The sequence below is a fragment of the Mustela nivalis genome (assembly GCF_964662115.1).
Source record: "Mustela nivalis genome assembly, chromosome: 6".
In the NCBI taxonomy this organism is placed as follows: domain Eukaryota; kingdom Metazoa; phylum Chordata; class Mammalia; order Carnivora; family Mustelidae; genus Mustela; species Mustela nivalis.
Genome location: NC_139025.1, coordinates 73,503,614 through 73,523,530, shown reverse-complemented (window position 1 = coordinate 73,523,530; position 19,917 = coordinate 73,503,614). Strand labels below are relative to the sequence as shown.

Here is a 19,917-nt window from a genome sequence, read left to right as displayed (position 1 = left end):
TACAACTTGATTCATGCAATATTTTTCTTTCTGTATTTGGTTTATTTCATTTACTGTGTGTCCTCAGGTACATCCTTGTTGTCACAACTGGCAGGATTTCATCTGTTGGTGGACATGTAGATTGTTCTCCATACCTTGGCTGTTGTGAATAATGCTGCAGTGAACATGGGAGCACAGATATCTTTTTGAGTTACTGATTTCATTTCTTTTGGATTTATACCCAGAAATGGGATAGCTGGATTGTATGGTTGTTCTGCTTTTAACTTTTTGTGGGACTTCCATACTGTTTTCCATAGTGACTGTACCACCAACAGTGCTCAAGGGCTCCCTGTTTTCTTTCTTTCTTTTTAAAAAAGATTTTATTTATATATTTGACAAAGGGAGAGAGAGAATACAAGCAGGGAGAGCTACAGACAGAGGGCAAGGGAGAAGCAGATGCCCCGCTGAGTCCCACTTGGGACTCAATCCCAAGACCCTGGGATCACGACCTGAGCTGAAGGCAGACACTTGACTCCCAGTCACCCAGACACCTGGCTCCCTGTTTTCTACATCCTCACCAACATTTGTTATCTCTTGCCTTTTTGGCAATAGCTATTCTAACAGGTGTGAAGTGGTATCTCATGGTGGGTATTATTTGCATTTCCCTGATGATTAGTGATGTTGAGCCCCTTTCTATACACCTGCTGGCCATTTGTATGTCTTCTTTGGAGAAATTTCTATGTAGGTTCTTTGCCCATTTTTAAATAACTTGTTTTCTTCTTGTTGAGTTGCTTGCGTTCTTTATATAGTTTGGATGTTAGTTTCTTATCAGATGTGTGGTTCACAAATATTTTCTATAATCCCATATGTTATCTTTTCACTCAGTTTGGCTATTTCCTTTGTCATGCAGAAGCGTTTAATTCAATGCAATGTAAGGGTCTATTTAGCCAGAATGATTTTATCTCGGTTAAACAGTGATTTTGTTGTTTATGCAGTAAAACTTAAACTGACCCTGCCCCCTCCCCCGCCCCCCCACAGGGGAACTTACTTAAAAGCAAGTCCAGGAAACCAGTAACATGTGGCCCACCAGTCCTTGATAACAGAGCCCAAATACAAGGGCGTGTCAGGTCAAGTGGAGATAACAGAGCCCGAATGGAGGGATGAGTCAAGCCAGATAGAGACATCCAATCAGTGGGGCGGGCATACTGTCTCCCTAGCTACCAAGGAGAGTGGGCCCTGACTTTTGGGCGCCTTTTGGGCGCCAATTCTGACCAAGGTGATAGGCTCGTTCAAATAGCTACTATGGGGTGAATTGTAATTCAACTGGCCACCTGTGTGTCACCTAGCATGACTGTGCAGCTTTCTCTGTGTGTTGCAATCTCATTGGCCACCTGTGGGTGGCCAGGCTCAACCACATGGCTTTTGCTCTATAAAAGTTAGTCTGTGAGGCTAGGAGTCGCTCACTTTCTCTGTAAGAGGTGGCCCCAAATGGTCGGTTTGATATTTGATGCTTGGCACGAAATAAAGCTTTGCTTGACCTTCACTTTGTATCAGTCTCGCTCCTTTGACCACGGACCTAACAGCAATCCCACTCATTTATTCTTGTTTTTGTTTTCTGTGCCTTTGGGGGTCATATCTTAAAAAAAATAAATAAAAAATAGCTAACTGAGAGGCTTAAGCTCTGACTGTCTTTCAGTGCTCTGTATGAGGTGAGATAGAAACTGGCTCATGGAGGGTGGTTGGAATTACCAAGCATCAGGCCTCCTGCCCTTCCATCCCTTCCTTGTGGGGGTAAAATCTTGGTTCTGCACCTATTCCCAATCTTGCAAACCATACCAGTGGTAGAATGATGCCTTTCTTTTACTTTTGTTCCCAGCTGTCCTAACAGATTGGGCTCTACCTGTGGTTCTCCACTGGTATAAGGCAAAATAGAACCCAGCCCCACAGAGGGGGCCCCAAGAGGCTGGGAAGCCAGGTGTGTGCTTGATTCTTACTCCCCACTCTCCAAACACCTACTTCTCCGTGGAAGAAATCACGGGCCCAGGCAATTGTCTTGGTACTGAGCTAACTTGATGGGGTGGAAGGACAGACCTGGGTTCAGTGAAACTGGTCTTCTTACCTGGATCAATGTAGCTATTCTCAGTTTGTGCTCCTCTGAGGTGCTTTTAATTCTTAGCTGGATTCTGAATTTGTCTCCAAGGTACCAATATCATTGTTAAATCAGTGTAGTGGTTCTGTGTAGGGAGAGATGGTCTGCATCGTGCCTTCTAAATCTTTCCAAAATTGTCAAAGAACTGTTACTACACTTATTCTTAGATAAGAAAGCTGAGGCTTAACTCTTCAATCCAATATCCGCTATAGCCAGAATTCAGACTGAAGTGTTCAAACATATATTTTAAGTATATGCTTATACAGACACATCAGGGCTTATATCCTACACTATATTGCAAATGGCAAGGAGAAAACCTGGCAAGAAGGTTAATCAGAGCGGGTCACCTAGGTGGCTCAGTGGGTTAAAACCTCTGCCTTCCACTCAGGTCATGATCTCAGGGTCCTGGGATTGAGCCCCAAATTGGGGGGGGGGGGTGGTCTCTGCTCAGTAGGGAACTTGCTTCCCCCACCCTCTCTCTGCCTGCTTCTCTGCCTACTTGTGATATCTGTCTGTCAAGTGAATAAATAAATAATCTTTTTTTTTTTTAAAGAAGAAGAAGAAGATTAATCAGAGCTTTTGAGGAACTGTAGCTACAGCAGCAAGATGGCAGTGTTTTCAACCACCTTGCCTATAGAAAGACTGTGTGTAGGAGGGGCGTGTTGTCTCTGATTGGCTGATCATAACCCCTGTGAAACCCTTTGTTTACTGTTTAAAAAATGTTGAATAGATGAGTCAGCTTTTGGGGGCAGCCCTGTGCAGAAGAAGGATGGAGAAGCATCTGAGAACCCTGTTGGTGGTTTTGTGGCTCCATTTTTGTTGTAAGTTAATGCCGAGTTTTAGCCAGGTTGATGCAGGATGTTTAGGGAACATTCTCTTAGGATTTTCAGCAAAAGTGCATTGCATTGGGATAGGATAAGGGAATAAAATGGGGTCATTATATAGTTTACCTGGGATTCAGTGGAGAGAAGGAAGAGTGGCAGATTAAGAAGCATTCAAATGGTTATTCTATGTCTTAAATCTCACTTTGCTTTCTGGATAGGGGTGAGTGGCAAAGACCAAGTGGAACAGAACCCTCAATCCCTGGTCATCTTGGAGGGGGAGAACTGCACAATTCAATGCATCTATTCAGTGACCCCCTTTGGCAGCTTAAGGTGGTACAAGCAGGGCACTGGGAGAGGTCCTGCTTCTCTGATAGTCATGGATAATGATGACGGCAGAAAGTCCAATGGAAGGTACACAGTGACTCTGGATACAACCTCCAAGCACAGCTCCCTGCACATCAGAGCCATCCAGCTCAGCGATTCAGCCCTCTACATCTGTGCAGTGAGCGCACTGTGTTCCCTGGGCACTTGCAGCCAGTACCCAAATCTGCACCTGCAGGTTGTTAAGGAAGTTTAGGAGGTGAGTGGAGCATTGTTGTTTTTTTTTTTTTTTATGTCATTTATACTTTCACAAATGAGCTGATACTTCTTTCTTGCATATTATTTTGAACTTAAACTGGGATGTCTACAAAGCATAAAGTTATCTTCATTCAACACATAAATTTAACTGCCACATCTAGCTATTCCCAAAGGTAAGACTGTCATATTGCTTTACTGCTGTTGAAGTAAATAATAATTTTGCTTTAAAGGGACAGATCAGCTCTGTCTGGTGTCTGGCAATTAGTAGAATGTCAACCAAGTGGAAAAGCAACAAGTTGATGGGGCTGAGGACAATATCTGATAAGCTTCCTTCCCCATGAAAGATTTTAGCCCTCACTTAATGGCTATTCAAGTTCTGAGGAAGTATTCTGTGGGGAGAGATATGCTTTACCAATTTATCCATGCTCCATATCAAGCCACCTTTCCAGATGCACCCCCAACTCATTTATTGCCTTTTACAGCTGCTCCTTCCGAGAATGTCTCTGCTCATACTATTATGCCAACATAATACTGGCAGGCACAGTCACTCTGAGACAGCGGGGCAGCCGTCCCAGGCTCTTCAACTAATAGTATTTTAGAAAATAAACATAAGGGACAGAATGTCTTCACGCTAAAGTCTTAGATTGCACAAATTAGCTACGATGTTCTTTTTTGAGAGACTTTGAGAAATTTATATATGGTTTGAGAGTTAGATGAGATAAATATTTGTTTTATTTGAAACGTAGATATTAACTGAGAAAAAGAAAGAGAAGAATATATAATAAGATATTTAAAAAGGTAATCTCTGAGTGCTAAGAATAATTTTATTTTTATATCTTTTCTTGTTTATATATCTAATTTTCTATACTTCACAGGTTCTGCTATGTCAAAATAAAGGTCATAAAAAACAAAAACTTGGGACTTCCAGTTTCTTGTTCTGTGTGTAAGGAGCTTAATTTTTTATTTTTAAGATTGCTTGATTGGTTGATTAGTTTATGAGAGACAGACAAGCAGGAAGGGCAGAGGGAGAGGGAGAAGGAATCTCAAGCAGACTCCACAGTGAATGCAGAGCCAGATGTAGGGTTGGACCTCAGAACCCTGATTTCAACACCTGTCTGAAACCAAGAGTCAGATATTGAACCGACTGCACCACCCAGACAACCCTGCACGTAAGGAACTTTAAAGTTACCACTTGTCCTAGCAAGTAAAGAGTTGAACAGGCTGAAAAATTGACAACTGTCCTTGGATATGTAGAGGAGGAGAACACAGGACAAATTGCTGTCCCTTTTGGAGAGACAGACAGTGGAAACATAGTTGCAGCTTATTAGAGCAAAGACTCATGAGCATAAACTGCATGGGGAACCAGTGCTGGACAAGAAATCCCAAACTGTAATTGATGAATAGCTGGAGGCTTAGTGTGGACAAGTCTGAGAATTAAAAACTCCAGGGCACACAGTCATAGGGGAACCCTACAATATTGTGAGATTACATCCAGCAGCTCAATCAGGTACCCACAGTATATTCTGGAGAAAAATCCCCTAATGCTCTGCAGAGAGGGGTGGGGGAAGAACTACTTGTAAATGCACTAGAGCAATCTATTCTTCCTTCACAAGGCTTGCCCTCAGAGGAATAGTTAACAGGCACTTAACCTGCTAGGGTCCTATCAGAGCCTAACTAACCTAGGGGAAAGGAAATACCCAACTCTGGCCAGTTTAGCCATCTTGTCCCTCCTAATGAGGGAGAAAGAAATAGAAAAAGAAAACTTGAGAAGTTCAAAATCCAGAAGTACAGGCTTAGTCTTCCACTTCCCTTTAGCAGGACCATGAATGCTTCCCCTCTTCCCATCTCTCACCACCACCTTCCCAAAGGTTTATTTCAACAAATCCTTTTGCCCAGTACATCTTGTCTGGCTATTAAGGAAAATGACATGGCAGACCAAAAAACAAAAAGCACACTTTGGAGAAACATAACAATAAGACGTGGCAGAGATGTTGGAATTATAAGACCAGGAGTTTAAGACAACTACAATTAATATGCTAAGCCCTCTAATGGATAAAGCAGACAGCATGCAAAAACAAATGAGCCATTTCAGCAGAGATAGAATCACAAGAAAGAATCAAAAAGAAATGTGAGAGATCAAAAGCACTTAGAATAGAAGCACCTGAAGAAAAAAATCTCTGAACATGATGGTAATGGTATCTCAACAGAAACATCTAAAATTGAAAAGCAAAGAAAACAAAGATTGGGAAAAAAAAAAAAAACAGAGTATCCTAAAGACATGTCACAGCTACAAAAGTTGTAACATATGCCTAAAGGAAATATCAGAAGAAGAAACAAGAACAGTGAGAGGAAAAGAAGAAATAATTGAAACAGTAATGGCTACTTATTTCCCTCATTTAATGTTAGACACAGATTTGGGGAACTCAGAGAACAGCAAGCAGGATAAATGCCAAAAAAAACCCAAAAACAAATAAATAAATAAACGACACTTAGGCATATCACTATCTACATAGATAGTGATTTCTATCATACATAGAAAATCAAAGGTAACACCCACAACAACAAATCCCTAAAAAATCCAAGGCAAAAAAAAAAAAAAAAACCCTGCCTATAGAGGAACAAATATAGGCATTACATCTGACTTCTTTTAGAAACTACACAAGCAAGAAGAGAGGGAAGTGAAATGTTTAAAGTCTGAGAGAAGGAAAAAAACCCACCAACCTAGAATTCCGTACCCTGTGAAATCTTCTTTCAAAAGTGAATGAGAAATAAAGGCTTTCTCAGACTAACAAAAATTGAGGGGATTTTTTTCTGCTAGACCTGCTTTGCAACAGACATTTAAAGTTCTTTAGAGAGAAGGAAAAGAATATAGGTCAGAAACTGAGACTGACATGAAGCTGTAGGGGCCTGGTTAGCCAGAGGGAGCCATTTGGTTATAAACTTAGATTGACTCCACCCCTCCCAGAGGAACTCATTTGCAAACCCCTATACTGGGGTGGGCCAGGCCGGATGGAGACATCCAGTCAGTGGGGCGCACATGTATTTGCTATGGTGAATTGGAATTCACCTGAACATGACTGTGCAGTTTTCTCTGTGTGTTGTAATCTCATTGGCCACCTGTGTGTGGGCCGGACTCAATCACCTCTATAAATGTTAGTCTGTGAGGCAGGGGAGTAGTAGTAGTAGTCATTGGGGGTAGTCGTGGGGAGTATCCGGGTCATGGGAAGCTGCATCGCTGGGAGCAGCGTCCCTGGGAAGGGTTGTCATGGGGTAGCGTCGTGGTAGAGTCATTATCGGGTAGCATGGTAGTGTCAGGAGCGTTGTTGTCGGGTAGGGGAGTTGAGAGCAGCGTCATTGAGGTCGGTTTCCTTGTCGTCATCTCCTCTTTGTAAGAGACACCCCGACCGGTTGGTTTGATTTTCTATGCTTGGCATGAAATAAAGCTTTGTTTGACTTTCGCTTTGTGTTGGTCTCGTTCCTTTGATCACAGACCCTAACAAAAGCAAGGGAAAAAAGGCTAAGTGAAGGTAAAATAGAAAGTTTCATTTTCATTTTAGTCATAATTGATCTAACAGACACACATTGATTTTATTTGTTATACAATTATTTATTGAACACACAATAAGTGACAGATGTTTTTGTAGATATAATGTAGAGTACTGAACAAAACAGACAAATGAAGATACCAAAAGACCTTCCCTAATGAGGTGTGAATCTAGATTGGTCTATGATGTTTACTTTCTTTTAAAGGAATATACTATTAAATTTATTTTCCAACATATGCATTTTCTTTGCTTGCTTTCTGTAACTGGCATGTTTCATGTGCTGATGAAAGACATAGACTTTGAAATTTGCACTTACTAAATGATGTGATGACAAAATTACTAAACTTAGAGCACCTATATTTCATTATCTATAACAACATATAACCTCATCACAAAGTTGTAAGGATTCAATTCAATTAATTAAATTAAAATAATGGCATTAGCAGAAAATGATTTTTCAACTAATGTTTATTTGTGGACATAGATGGAATGAGACAGTGAAGATAATTTAAGAAAAAAATAACAAAAAATATCAAATATAAACTAAGGCTTAGGTTTCCATCATTCTACTATTGATTATGTTATTTTCCTATGGTGATGGCTGGGAGTCTTCCTCTATTTGACATATCCCATCCAATTATCTCAACAGACTGTAATGGCTTTCTTGGGTTTGTTTTTGTTTTTGTTTCATAGGTGTTATGCCCAACAAAATCACAATTTCTTGCTTCTAGTGTATTTTTTTTTTAAGTAGGCTCCATGTCCAGTGTGGAATCCAAAATGGGGCTTGAACTTACAACCCAGAGACCAGGACCTGAGCTGAGATCAAGAGTTGGATGCACAGCTGACTGAGCCACCCAGGCACCCTACTGCTAGTGTATTTAATGTAAATTGTAAGACGGATCCACAGGACTTTATGAGCAGGGGTTAGATACAAGATCACTGTACTGAGCTACAGTGTCACTAGGTAGGTTCCTATGCAGGGGCTCATTTAGTAGATTTCTGCACTGAGAAAAGAGAAAAGACCCTCTCTAGGTTTTCCTTGGTGGAGGGATGCCTTTTTTATTATTCAATTTATAACTTGTACATGATACATGCTGAAGAATTTTATAAAAGACAAAAGGAAAGAAAACAGTCTAGGGGACAAACAATAGGTGTAGCTCTCCAACTAATCTGCACTTGGTCTTGACATGGTGCTCTTCCCTTATGATCTCTTCAGAGGTCAGGAGTAGCTGAGTGAATATGTGCCCAGGCAAATGGATCTAATTCTGGGACTCTCTCTGCTTCCTGTGACAACTGAAGGATAAATGAGGCTTGTATGTCTGAGAGCTCTCAGACTCCAAGCTGAGTCCTCTAAAGTCTGAACATAGGAAAATGGAGAAGTCCTGGGGAGTTTCATTTGCTACTTTCTTTGGCAGCTGTGCTGTGAGTTTTGGGGCTTTGGAGATATGAACCAAAAGATCAGATCCTAGTCGTTTTTGCCATAAATCTGCAAGCTAGGGAAGGGTGGCTAGAAGTACCAGGTTCAGCTGGAGGGATTGTGAAAAGACACTCTATTCTTGCAAAAATAATCAGCCATTAATAAATCTTTTCTGTGGTTCTATTTAACCACAGTTGAGCAGCTCATATACATTTGAATAGAACCCTTCATTCCTGAGTATCTAGGAGAGAGCACACACCATTCTTAATTATACAACTTCCATTGGTTCAAGCAGGATTCTGGGAAAGGGTGTGCATCTTTAACTTTAATTCAATCGAGCTGAAAAAAAAAAAAAAAAAAAAAAAAAAGAACAGGCAGGCAAAAATTTTAAAGAACTTCCTGGAAAGGAGAAATTGTATAGAGTTTTGCATATTCCAGCCTGTCATCCTGGAAATTAGACCATCTACTTCTGTTTTTATGGTCCAGTGCTCTCTGAGCACAATCCAAGAGCTGGGCCTCTTGACACAAGTGGGTGTGAGCGAACCTGTTGCCTTTATTTATAGAGGGAATTTTCCGTATCATTTTTGACTCCAAACAGAGGTGAAGGATAATATACCAACTCCCTTATGTGATGAATCCGAATTTATATTGACTTCAATTTCCTTTAGTTGCTACTGAAATTTCATTGCTCACTGCAGATTATATTGATGCTGGACCTGGGTACCCACAGAGTGCCTTCCACTGCTGTTACTGGAAGAGGGCAGACTCTTTTGTGGTTCAGGCTGTCATTCCTTGAAGCAATTTTTGCCAAGTGGCACCCTCACCAGCAGCATTTTACTCATTTGTTTATAATCTTCATGACATCTTCTATATCCATGTACAGTTTATATCATTATTTAATAATTTAATACTAAATTGACTTTTATATTAAATAGACTTTTAAAATAACTACATAAAAATAATGTAGCTTGTTTTAACTGACGCCATCTGTGAAACCGTGTATTTGATGTGCTCATATTTTTTTATTACAGATTAAAACAACATGATTTATATATAACAAATAAAAATATACTACCTAACAAATTTCTAGTATCAATCACACTTTAGGAAATACTGATTCAGCCATACCCTTTATTTAACAGACGGAAGAATTAGGATCTATCGGCATTGCATGACATACTCAAAGCATGACTTACAGCAAAATGGAAGGTAAAGGTAGAACTGAGACAGTTTGACCCCTTATCAATTGCTTCTTCCACTAAAGATGCAAAGTAGGATCTAGAATTTGAAGGAATGAGTTATGTGTCTTAAATTTAAATTAAATTTAAAATTTTATTATTTAATTTCCATGTTGACCATAGATTAGTTAGGAGATATAAACCCCCCTTCCAAAACAGAACAGTCCCATAATTTCATAATATAAAAATGGTAACTATTACTATTTTTCAATTTTTTGTGAGTCCACACATACAGCTATATTTTTCTATGAAAGGTACTTACAATGTACCTGGTATTTATTAGCACACTTCTTTCTCTCAATATCATAATAAGGGAGGTATTTCCCTGCCAGGAAACATATATGCATGTGAGATACTATATATATATATATTTTTTTTTTTTTAAGATTTTATTTATTTATGTCACAGACAGAGATCACAAGTAGGCAGAGAGGAGGCAGAGAGAGGGAAGGAAGCAGGCTTCCCACTGAGCAGACAGCCCGATGCGGGGCTCTATCCCAGGACTCCAGGATCATGACCTGAGCCGAAGGCAGAGGCTTTAACCCACTGAGCCACCCAGGTGCCCCGACATATATATATATTTTAATAAGTAATCTCTATGCTCAATGTGGGGCTTGAACTTATGCTCCTGAGATCAAGAGTCACATGCTCCACCGACTGAGCCAGGCTGACAGCCCCAGGAAACACAGGAAACATCTATTAAGGGCTGGGTTTCCATTATATAGATGTATTTTTTAAGATAATCACTTTGTTTCCTCTTTTAAAAATTTAATTTAATTTATTGTTTTTTTTTTTAAGATTTTATTTATTTATTTGACAGAGATCACAAGTAGTCAGAGAGGCCGGCAGTGAGAGAGGAGGAAGCAGGTTCCCCGCTGAGCAGAGAGCCCAAAGCGGGACTGGATCCGAGGACCCTGGGATCATGACCTGAGCCGAAGGCAGAGGCTTTAACCCACTGAGCCACCCAGGCGCCCTAAAATTTTAATTTAATTTAATTATAATTCTAGTTTTAGTTAACATGCAGTGTTATATTAGTTTCAGGTATACAATATAGCGATTCAACAGTTTCATACATCACCCGTGCTCATCACAAGTGCACTCTTTAATTCCCATCACTTATTTCACCCTAAATTAACCACTTTTTGATATTATTTCCAACCATCCAGTACGACAGACAATGCTTTTATGAACATCATTAAAGCTGTAGCTTTAATGGAATTGAAATTGCTTGGATAAGGGAAAAGACATGACACTGAATGTCTGATTTCTCTGAAGAATTTTGTAACTGAGCTATGACTTCAATAGGAGTATATGAAGCTGCTGATTTTCTAACACTTTACCAGATAAGGATATTATTATTTTAAGGTGGTTTCCATTTTACTAAGTGAACATTTTCCGTGTTTTAATTTTCTCTTCTTTTAACCTGCAGGTTTATGCATTTTGTCATTAAAAAATAAGATTGGAAAACACCAGGGTACACTACACAGTTAGAATAAATATCCTTTCATAAAACATTAAACAGGATTTGAAAACCACTCTTCTGGTCCAAGCTACCTTCTAACAGGTCTTTTTTCTCTAAAAGAAAGTCTATTTCCTACATATCTGCTACTCAAAATGTGGATCAGCAGTATTGCAACTTGTGCAAAATCTCGGGCTCCACCTTAGATTGATTGAATTTAAGTCTGCATTTTACCAAGAGCCCCGGGTAATTCTATCACTTAAAAGTTTGAGAAGCAGCAGCCTGATGGGTAGCCAGAGGGATTGTTTAAAGCATAAGTCAAAAGTTGTCTCTCCGTGCCTAAAATGCTTCAGTGGTTTTCTATTAACTCCTACAGTAAAATACAAACTCCGGGTTGTGATATACAAGGTTAGGCATCATTTGAATCTCTCCTGACCCCTCAGTCTCAGCTCTTAGCTCTCCTTCCCGGCCTCTCTGTGCCACAGCGACACCGAGCTCCTCTCAGTTTTCTGAATTTGCCATACCCTTTCCCACATTTGGTCTCACTCTTTCATCCATGTGAGAGGCTCTTCCCCTACACCTCAGCAACCTGACTCGTTTTCATCTCTCAGCTCAGATGCACGACTGTAGAAAAAGCCTTCTGACTTCTGCTGGTCTCTCTGACTAATGCGACCCCCCCACAGACCTCCTCCTAACTCCCCGTCCCAACGCCCCAGCTACTTCCCTGGTGGTAGTAACCTCCGCGTGCATTATATGGTTGACTTATGTATCGATGTGGTCATTGCCCATATCTCTGATTAGAATACAAGCTCTGTGAGGCCAGAGGTATTATTTATTTAGTTCATGGGTTTGTTCTTAATGCACAGAATAGTGACTGAACCCACAGTTGTCAATTATATGAGGCAGAAGAAAACTCAGGGAGCTTACTGCTCCATCATTCTACTGAATGAATGCATAAAGAAATGGAGGAACGAATGAATGTTTTGGCTCTCCTTTCTGTCCCCCTTTTTCATTCTTCTCATCCCCAACCCAACATTCTCTATATTCTCTTTGCTTAAATATGTGGTACAATTTAGTTCTCTGTGGCCCTTATCCTCCCCATTCAGATCCTGGCCTTACTCTGCTCAGTGGGGTCTGCCAAATAATTATATCCACTCGGAGTCTCAGCCTGTCTCCACTCAGCTGAACTCACTGTAACTCACTGTATAATCTGAATGAGCTGAGCCAGCTCAAAGGCTAGTCATGCCATAATGAAACACCTAAAAAGAAAAAGAAAAAAAGACATATCCAAAAGGCTTTGGAAAGTAGAAAAGTGAACTCAAGTCAAATAATCATGAGCACATGTCAAAGTTTTATTTCAAATTATTGCAAGAGGAAAGTTCCTCAGGAAACAAGTTCAGATAATCAGCCTTGTTAGAGACATTTCGTAGGAGACTAGATTTTTTTAAAAGCGGCTGCCTTCGGCTCGGGTCATGATCCCGGCGTCCTGGGATCGAGTCCCACATCGGGCTCCTTGCTCGGCGGGGAGCCTGCTTCTCCCTCTGCCTCTAGCCTGCCACTCTGTCTGCCTGTGCTTGCACTCTGTATCTCTCTCTCTTTCTAACAAATAAATAAAAGTCTGATTAAAGATCATTAGTATGGTCAAAGGACTGGTTCATTATTATTCTATTTTTGAATGTCTGTGCACTGAATATTAGGTTCCTCAGATTATTAATAATCATTTGAGTGTGTTAACACTAATTTCCCAGAAGGAGTTTATTTCATTAAAGTAAATCAGAAAATTGCTCTAGCATTTTATCAGAAATTATAAGTCCCATATGGGGCTATACATTACATCCTTCAAAAAAAAAAAAAGTCCATTCTAGACCAGTTTGGGGAAACGTATCTTTCTCAAAGGCATTCAAATCTTTACTATAGTATTTATAAATGTGGGAGAGAAGGAGTTTGGCAGGACTTGGATGTTAACCTTCTTACAAGCTAATAATCTTATTGTTTCTTTGAAGATGCAGGACTCCTAGGTCAGAGACAAAGCATTTTATTTTTGCAAAGCAAGAACATTGGCATATTTGTTTCAGTTGCCTTTGCTCTTAATTTTCACAGGGTGATATAATGGATGCACAGGGAAGTTATGCATGCAGTGGGATTATGTCATAGCTAAGGAACACTGAGCTTGGGGAATTTACTGCTTTTTTAGCAAGCAGCAAGCAAGCTTGTTCTTTGTCTCCGAGAAGACATTACCATATTGCTCAAGGTTGCTTGCTGCAAGCACAGTGCTAAAAATTGGTTCAGGTTGAGTGGTCATGACCTTACATCACTGGCACACCCAGCAAGATATGTAGAAGTATGAAAGATTCATGGTGGATAGTCTTTCAACAATAACCGCTCCATGTTCTTACACTGTGCATTTCTAGAAATGTTTCTCATGAATATGCCAGTCCATCAGCCATGCTGATTAGTCTGACTGAAAGAGACCAAGACTAAATCCATTCAATTTGTCTTCAACAGCAGTTGATTCAAGCTACTGTTGGCAGAACTCTAAGCAGCATGATGACACCAATTTGCAACATTAACCTCAACCATGCCTCCTAGGATCCCAAATTCAGTCATCTGTGATTAAGTCCCAGGATACAGACAGCTAGGATATAAGTTAATATTCATTATGATCTATGCGAGGGAGTTTAAACTGACACACAGATCTTTGGTTTAATTGTCCAAAAAAAAAAAAAAAAAGACAAAGAAACAACCACGTTCCCGATAAAACAGTGTTCTCTGGCCCTTTTCTCCCCAGACATCAACATATAACCCAAGAAATCACAAGTTAACCCAGTTAGGGATTTATTTTTAAACTCGATGAAAGTCAACATTCCATCACTTTGGTTAAGCTATATGAGCATTGTTACTGAGTATTTGCAAACTTTAACACTTCATGAGGCATAGCTCAAGACTGCTTGGATGTCAGAAGCATATATGTTGGTACCAGTCAGATTGGTACCAACATATATTTATATTTATATTTGTGTGCACATGTGGGGATAGGACTCCATGTTGAGAAGCTTCCACTGATGGTGTCAGACACAGCAGAATAGTTCAGGACAGGCCATATTCATTTCAGTTTTTCTGTTTTCGCAGAATGTGCAAGAGGATGCCCAAGCAGAGGAGGTCAAATTGCCAACTGCAGCTGTTGCTTGGCCCCAGCAGCCCACATGGTTGTCTTGCCAGGTGGCAGTCCTGGATCTAGCACACAGAGACAGCATTCATCCCTCACCCTTCCTGGCCTCTCAAGGTCTAAGGTTTTCCTTTCTCAGGTGCCAGGGCTGTTGTTCTTTTTCTACTACCACAAAACTGGAGATTTTTATATGCACGGAAACACATCCGTCTTTACCCATTGTGTGCTCGTTAACATCACTGTATTGTTTATGTACTTGACTTTTAAATCGTACAAAAAAAAAAAGAGGAGATACAAGCAATGTATGGCACTGCCATGTCATCAGTACCCAGAACGTGGACCTGACGCACATTTGAAATAGGTGAATTTAAATGGACACAAAATTATACTAGCATTTTCAATCTGAGATAAATCCCCTTTGAATGGAGGCTGCTCTGCAGTCCTTTGAGGTTCATAAGACATATCTTAAAAATGTACTAGTGTCGAAAATGAAGACTACTTAAATCAAATGAGAGAGGGACTGTGGATTTCCTTTTTGATTGATTTCTCAGCACCATCCTTCCATCATCCGAAGCAGTTCCATATATTCTTTAGACAGCATTAGGCACGGAAGCTTCTGCAGGCAGGACAGCGCTGATACTATGTGGATTCTGTCATTCTGCCAGCACGGATATGGCTTTGCAGCCACCACAGTATTAAGTCTATTGGAAATTGATATTCATTTTTGTGACAAATCTTAAAAAAGGGTGGAGTGCTTCATATAAAGACTTTGCTTCAGGTCCACGTTCTATTTTTAAGGCTTTGTATTTGGTGTTCATAAATTTCCCAAGACCATGTATGGTTGCTAATTTCTGTGGCTGTCCCATCTCCTTTGGTTTTTACCTTTACTGAGAAGTGACTATGTGGTTTCTGTCCAGTGGAGTGTACTGTTAGAGAAGGGATTCCAATATTAGCCTCTTTTCCCTCATTCTGTTTCTGCCACAGTTTGGGAAGGGCCTGACCAGTCTCTTTTGTCTGGATACTGATTGCATGACTACATGGCCCTTGAACGGAAGAGGACTGTGCCACTGCTCATCCGTAGCCACCAGCTTCTGTGAGGACACGTGACACGTGACAGGCTATGGAATAGGAAGGATAGCTATTGTCTGTGATTGTTTCTCTGTAGCCCTAGGGAAGCTTCTGGCATACATTGCCCTCAGATAAACCTGGTTTGCTGGCTAGGATAGGATGGATCTGCATAGAGTGCAAGACCAGATCTGCAACTTTTGGAAATGAATCCCTAAATCCCTAAATACTGAAGCCTTATGCAAGAAAAGGAAATAAGAAGAATTAGGAAAATGTACATGTACACTAGGTTTTATTTATAGTTTACATATTGAAGTCAGATCCGTCTCTATAGTAATAATGATAATAATAATGGCAGCTATAGTAAGCACTATTTTGACACACATGTGTCATTGATGCAAAACAGTATGAAGAATCGCAAGTTCCTCTAGCCCTTGGCCTTGCTAAAAAAAATACTGCCCAAGTTTTGAGCTGGAAACATGTTTATTTGATCAGATTTCACTGTCTTGAAAGGATCCTTTTGATTTAGAATACATTTCTTTAAAAATTGGAGATGAGGGAATGAGATAGGAAGTGTCTGGCCTGATGTGGAAAAGAGTACACAATATAAAATCCTCCTTGAATCACACGAACCTCACGGGGCTTCTAAAACAGAATCCTCTGACTGCTTTTTCAGTGCAGGAAAGTGGCTGTTTTCTGTAACTGCTTTTGCTCAGACAAGTGTTACCATTTTATGTAAAATACATACACATCTCCCTCTCCCCACACACACTGACTTGAACCATGTGCTTCTTAAAATTTTAATTTTACTAAAGTGGCAGATTTTTACTCTATCAGTTCATATAATAAGGATCTGCATTTTGAACATTTCTTTGATGACTATCATGAGTCCACAAGATGGCAGTGTTTTCTCAGGGAGTGAAGAAACCTCAGGTGTGTGTGTTTGTGAGAGAGAGAGATAGAGAGTCGAGAGGAGGGGCTTGGTGTTGTAGCAGGGGTGGTGAAAAAGTCTCTTTTTTCCTAATTGGTAGGAAAGCAGAAGAATTTGAAATGTCTGACCTAGACTCACTTTTTTAGGGCTTAAAATCTGAATCCTCAGTGAACCTGGGGAAGAAAGAACGATGAAGTCCTCAAGAGTTTTACTGGTGATCCTGTGGCTTCAGTTAACCTGTGAGTTTGGGGCATCTCTCTGGGAATATAAAGTCCAGTATTTGGAGTTATCATCTATTCTGGGCCTGTGGGTAAAAACATGAATGATTTCCCCCACTAAGGGAGGGGTGGGCTAGGAGGCCTGTGAAAATTCATTTAAATTCTGGAGAGTAAGCATCCACTACCCAAAGACTATCCTTTGACTGACCCCTGTCTTTTTTCATAGGGATGAGGAGTCAACAGAATAGAGTGGAGCAGAGTCCTGGATCTCTGAGCCTTCGGGAGGGAGATGCTGCCTCTCTCAACTGCACTTACAGCGACAGTGCTTCCCAGTACTTCACGTGGTACAGACAGTATTCCGGGAAGGGCCCTGAGTTGCTGATGTACATGTACTCCAAAGGTAACAAGACGGAAGGAAGATTTTCGGGACAGGTTGATAGAACAAAACAGTATGTCTCCCTGCTCATCAGAGACTCCCAGCTCAGCGACTCAGCCACCTACCTCTGTGCAGTGAGCACACAGTACTTCCCTGGCACCTGTTGTCTGTACCCAAACCCTCTAGGATCCCAGCACTGTCTGATATAGAGCCTAAGCTTCAGGGTAGAGAAATTCTCTTTGCTCTCTAGAAGCACACAGGAATTAAAAGCATTAGCCATGGCCATAAAACGCCTTATACCCACAGGCAGAGCATGGGAGCACAGAATGACTTCAGATTTCCTGAGAAAAATCGCCAAGTAAGTATCTAAAAAAGTTCCAGACACTGAGGAGTTTTGTTATAGTGATTAAAGACCTGCATGGATCAATTATGAAAATACCACATGGTATTGAAGATGATGTCTTAGAAAATGTTGTTAGGGAAGGAAGTTGATAACACCAAAGATTATACCAAAAGACCCTTCCTCTGGGGGGGGCGCTTGGCTGGCTCAGTGGGTTAAGCCTCTACCTTCCGCTCAGGTCAGGATCTCAGTGTCCTGAGATCGAGCCCCACATCGGGCTCTCTGCTCAGCGGGGAGTCTACTTACTCCTCTCTCTGCCTGGCTCTCTGCCTACTTGTGATCTCTCTCTGTCAAATAAATAAATAAAATCTTAAAAAAAAAAAAACCCTCCTCTGGAATTGCCCTACAACTTATGCCCAAGTCCAGGAAAAATGTTTCTGGCTTGATAGAATTAAGGCCTTGTGGTAGATGTTACAATTACAGGGGAAGAATGTAAAAGTCACATTTACTATAAAGCTGAAGACGTGGCCCATTAGACAGGACACTGTTTATGTAGTCTAACGTGTGGGAAAATCTGGAAATGGGGAGTTAAGATTTCTGTTCATTTTTGTTCCCATAATCACTGATAAAAAGATGCAACCTGGAATTTCCTCTCATTTCCAGTATGCTGGCTGTACTCCATCCAGCTTTACAGAGTTCATATAGATTCACTATTTGAATGTCGTATTTTTCTTACAATTATAATTCTGCTCACGTTTCTGGTTTTTTTTAGTGTGAGGCCTCCATCATTTGGCAAAATTTATCAGTCTGTTCTGGCCACTGACAATAATAACAGGACTCTCCCTTTCTCCACTTAAACATAGGGTGCCCAGGTTACTCTCTCATAGCATAAACACACATCAAATGTGTTCCCCTGAAACCAAGGAATCTTCTTCACAGTTTCTACCTGACAAAGAAAAGTACTGCCTTTGTAAGTCGGCACTGATTAGATAATGTCACATGTTCCAGGCTAATTTTAAGTATCATCCAGCAACACAAGGCCATATGAAGCTCAGCTCCACTGAGGCAATTGATTTTAGTCCTTCTGCCTGATGAATGGCTTTCAAAAGTAATATAAAGCCTCTCAAGCCTACTCCAAAGCAGAATATTCTCTTCTGTGACTAATTTCTCAGTGAAGTAGATTACTCTTCTATTTTTACAAAACTCCCATTTCTCCCTTATTTTGAGACTAATACCATGTACTACAGAAGGTGACGTGATCACAGATTCAGAGAGGAAGGAACACTTTCTGTTGAAGTTCTGATGACCACCTCTCTGAAATGAGAACAGAAGACAGCTAGCTCTCTCAGATCCTTGGTCCTGCCAGTGTTGGCAGAGTGTGATGCTGCACAGAAGAGACGTTTGTTCTGGTTCCAGGTCCTCAACAGACACTAAGCCCCTCCTCCCTGCAGCTGGCTGACGTTGTGCAGGGAAGAAACCATGACAAAAAGAGGCCAGAAGAGGAAGACTCCTTACAGTCATTGAAACTCATCAAAGCCACGGACTTGTCCAGCCCCACCTCTCCATTCTTCCTGTAGCTCTGAAGGCTCAGTGATCTCGGCTACTGCCCCACCTGCTCAGGAAGCCCAGAGTGTCTCCACTGCTCAGCCATGCTCCTGCTGCTCATCTCAGTGCTTGATGTGATTTTTGCCCCAAGTGAGTAACATTCCCTTGGACCATGAGTAACATGATGTGATTTTTGCCCCAAGTGAGTAACATTCCCTAGGACCATGTTCTAACTGGATGCGGAATAAAGACACCTTCTCTTACCAGGTAAGTCTGTCTTGGACTCACTGATTCGGCATTGATGTTTCAGGAGGAACCGGAGCTCAGTCGGTGACCCAGCCCGATGCCCATGTCACTGTCTCTGAAGAAGCTGCTCTGGAGCTGAGGTGCAACTATTCCTATAGTGGAACTCCTTATCTCTACTGGTACGTGCAGTACCCCAACCAAGGCCTCCAGCTTCTCCTCCGGTACTTTTCAGGGAACACCCTGGTTAAAGGCATCAAAGGTTTTGAGGCTGAATTTAGGAAGACTGAATCCTCCTTCCACCTGAGGAAACACTCAGCGCATGGGAGTGACACGGCCGAGTACTTCTGTGCTGTGAGTGACACAGCGTCTGAGACTGCAGGTGGAGCTGAACACAAACCTCCTGAGACGCTGGGACTTTTTGTGACTCAGGACCTCAAGAGAGAGTTTCCCCAGATCTCTTCCTCAGTGAAGAAATATAGGGCAAGACAGGCTGGGCTCTGGGAAACGCTTTACTCTTGAGTAAAGCTTTCACATTACATTACTGCTTCAGCAGTAATGCTCTGCTGCATTAAGATAGACTTTGTTCCAGATGGAGGTCTTCTGATGAATTTCTCCAGGACAGATGCACTTCCACCAATTCCCCACGCCACTCCCACTCTGAGTATGTCATGAAGTGTCAGAGTTCTGAAGTGGAAAAGGCAAGAGCGTTTTAAAAAAATCACTTTTAGCATTCATTAAAGTAATTAGCACTGCCTCAGGTGTTGATCTCCATGTGGAAAATGGAAGTACTTGGTTATGATGTTAGCGGACAAGTTGGGCCACGTATGTTCTCAACGAAGG

At 41.1% G+C, this 19,917-nt stretch overlaps 1 long non-coding RNA gene and 1 gene segment (V, D, J or C); one reads left to right on the top strand and one right to left on the bottom strand.

Moving 5' to 3' along the window:
- LOC309866788 overlaps window positions 1–19,917 on the bottom strand; it is a 489,301-nt gene that overhangs the window by 61,810 nt on the left and 407,574 nt on the right. The gene's annotated exons all lie outside the window — the stretch shown is intronic.
- LOC309866781 (T cell receptor alpha variable 12-3-like) lies at window positions 16,425–17,434 on the top strand. The segment is given in 3 exons: window positions 16,425–16,591; window positions 16,797–16,970; window positions 17,253–17,434.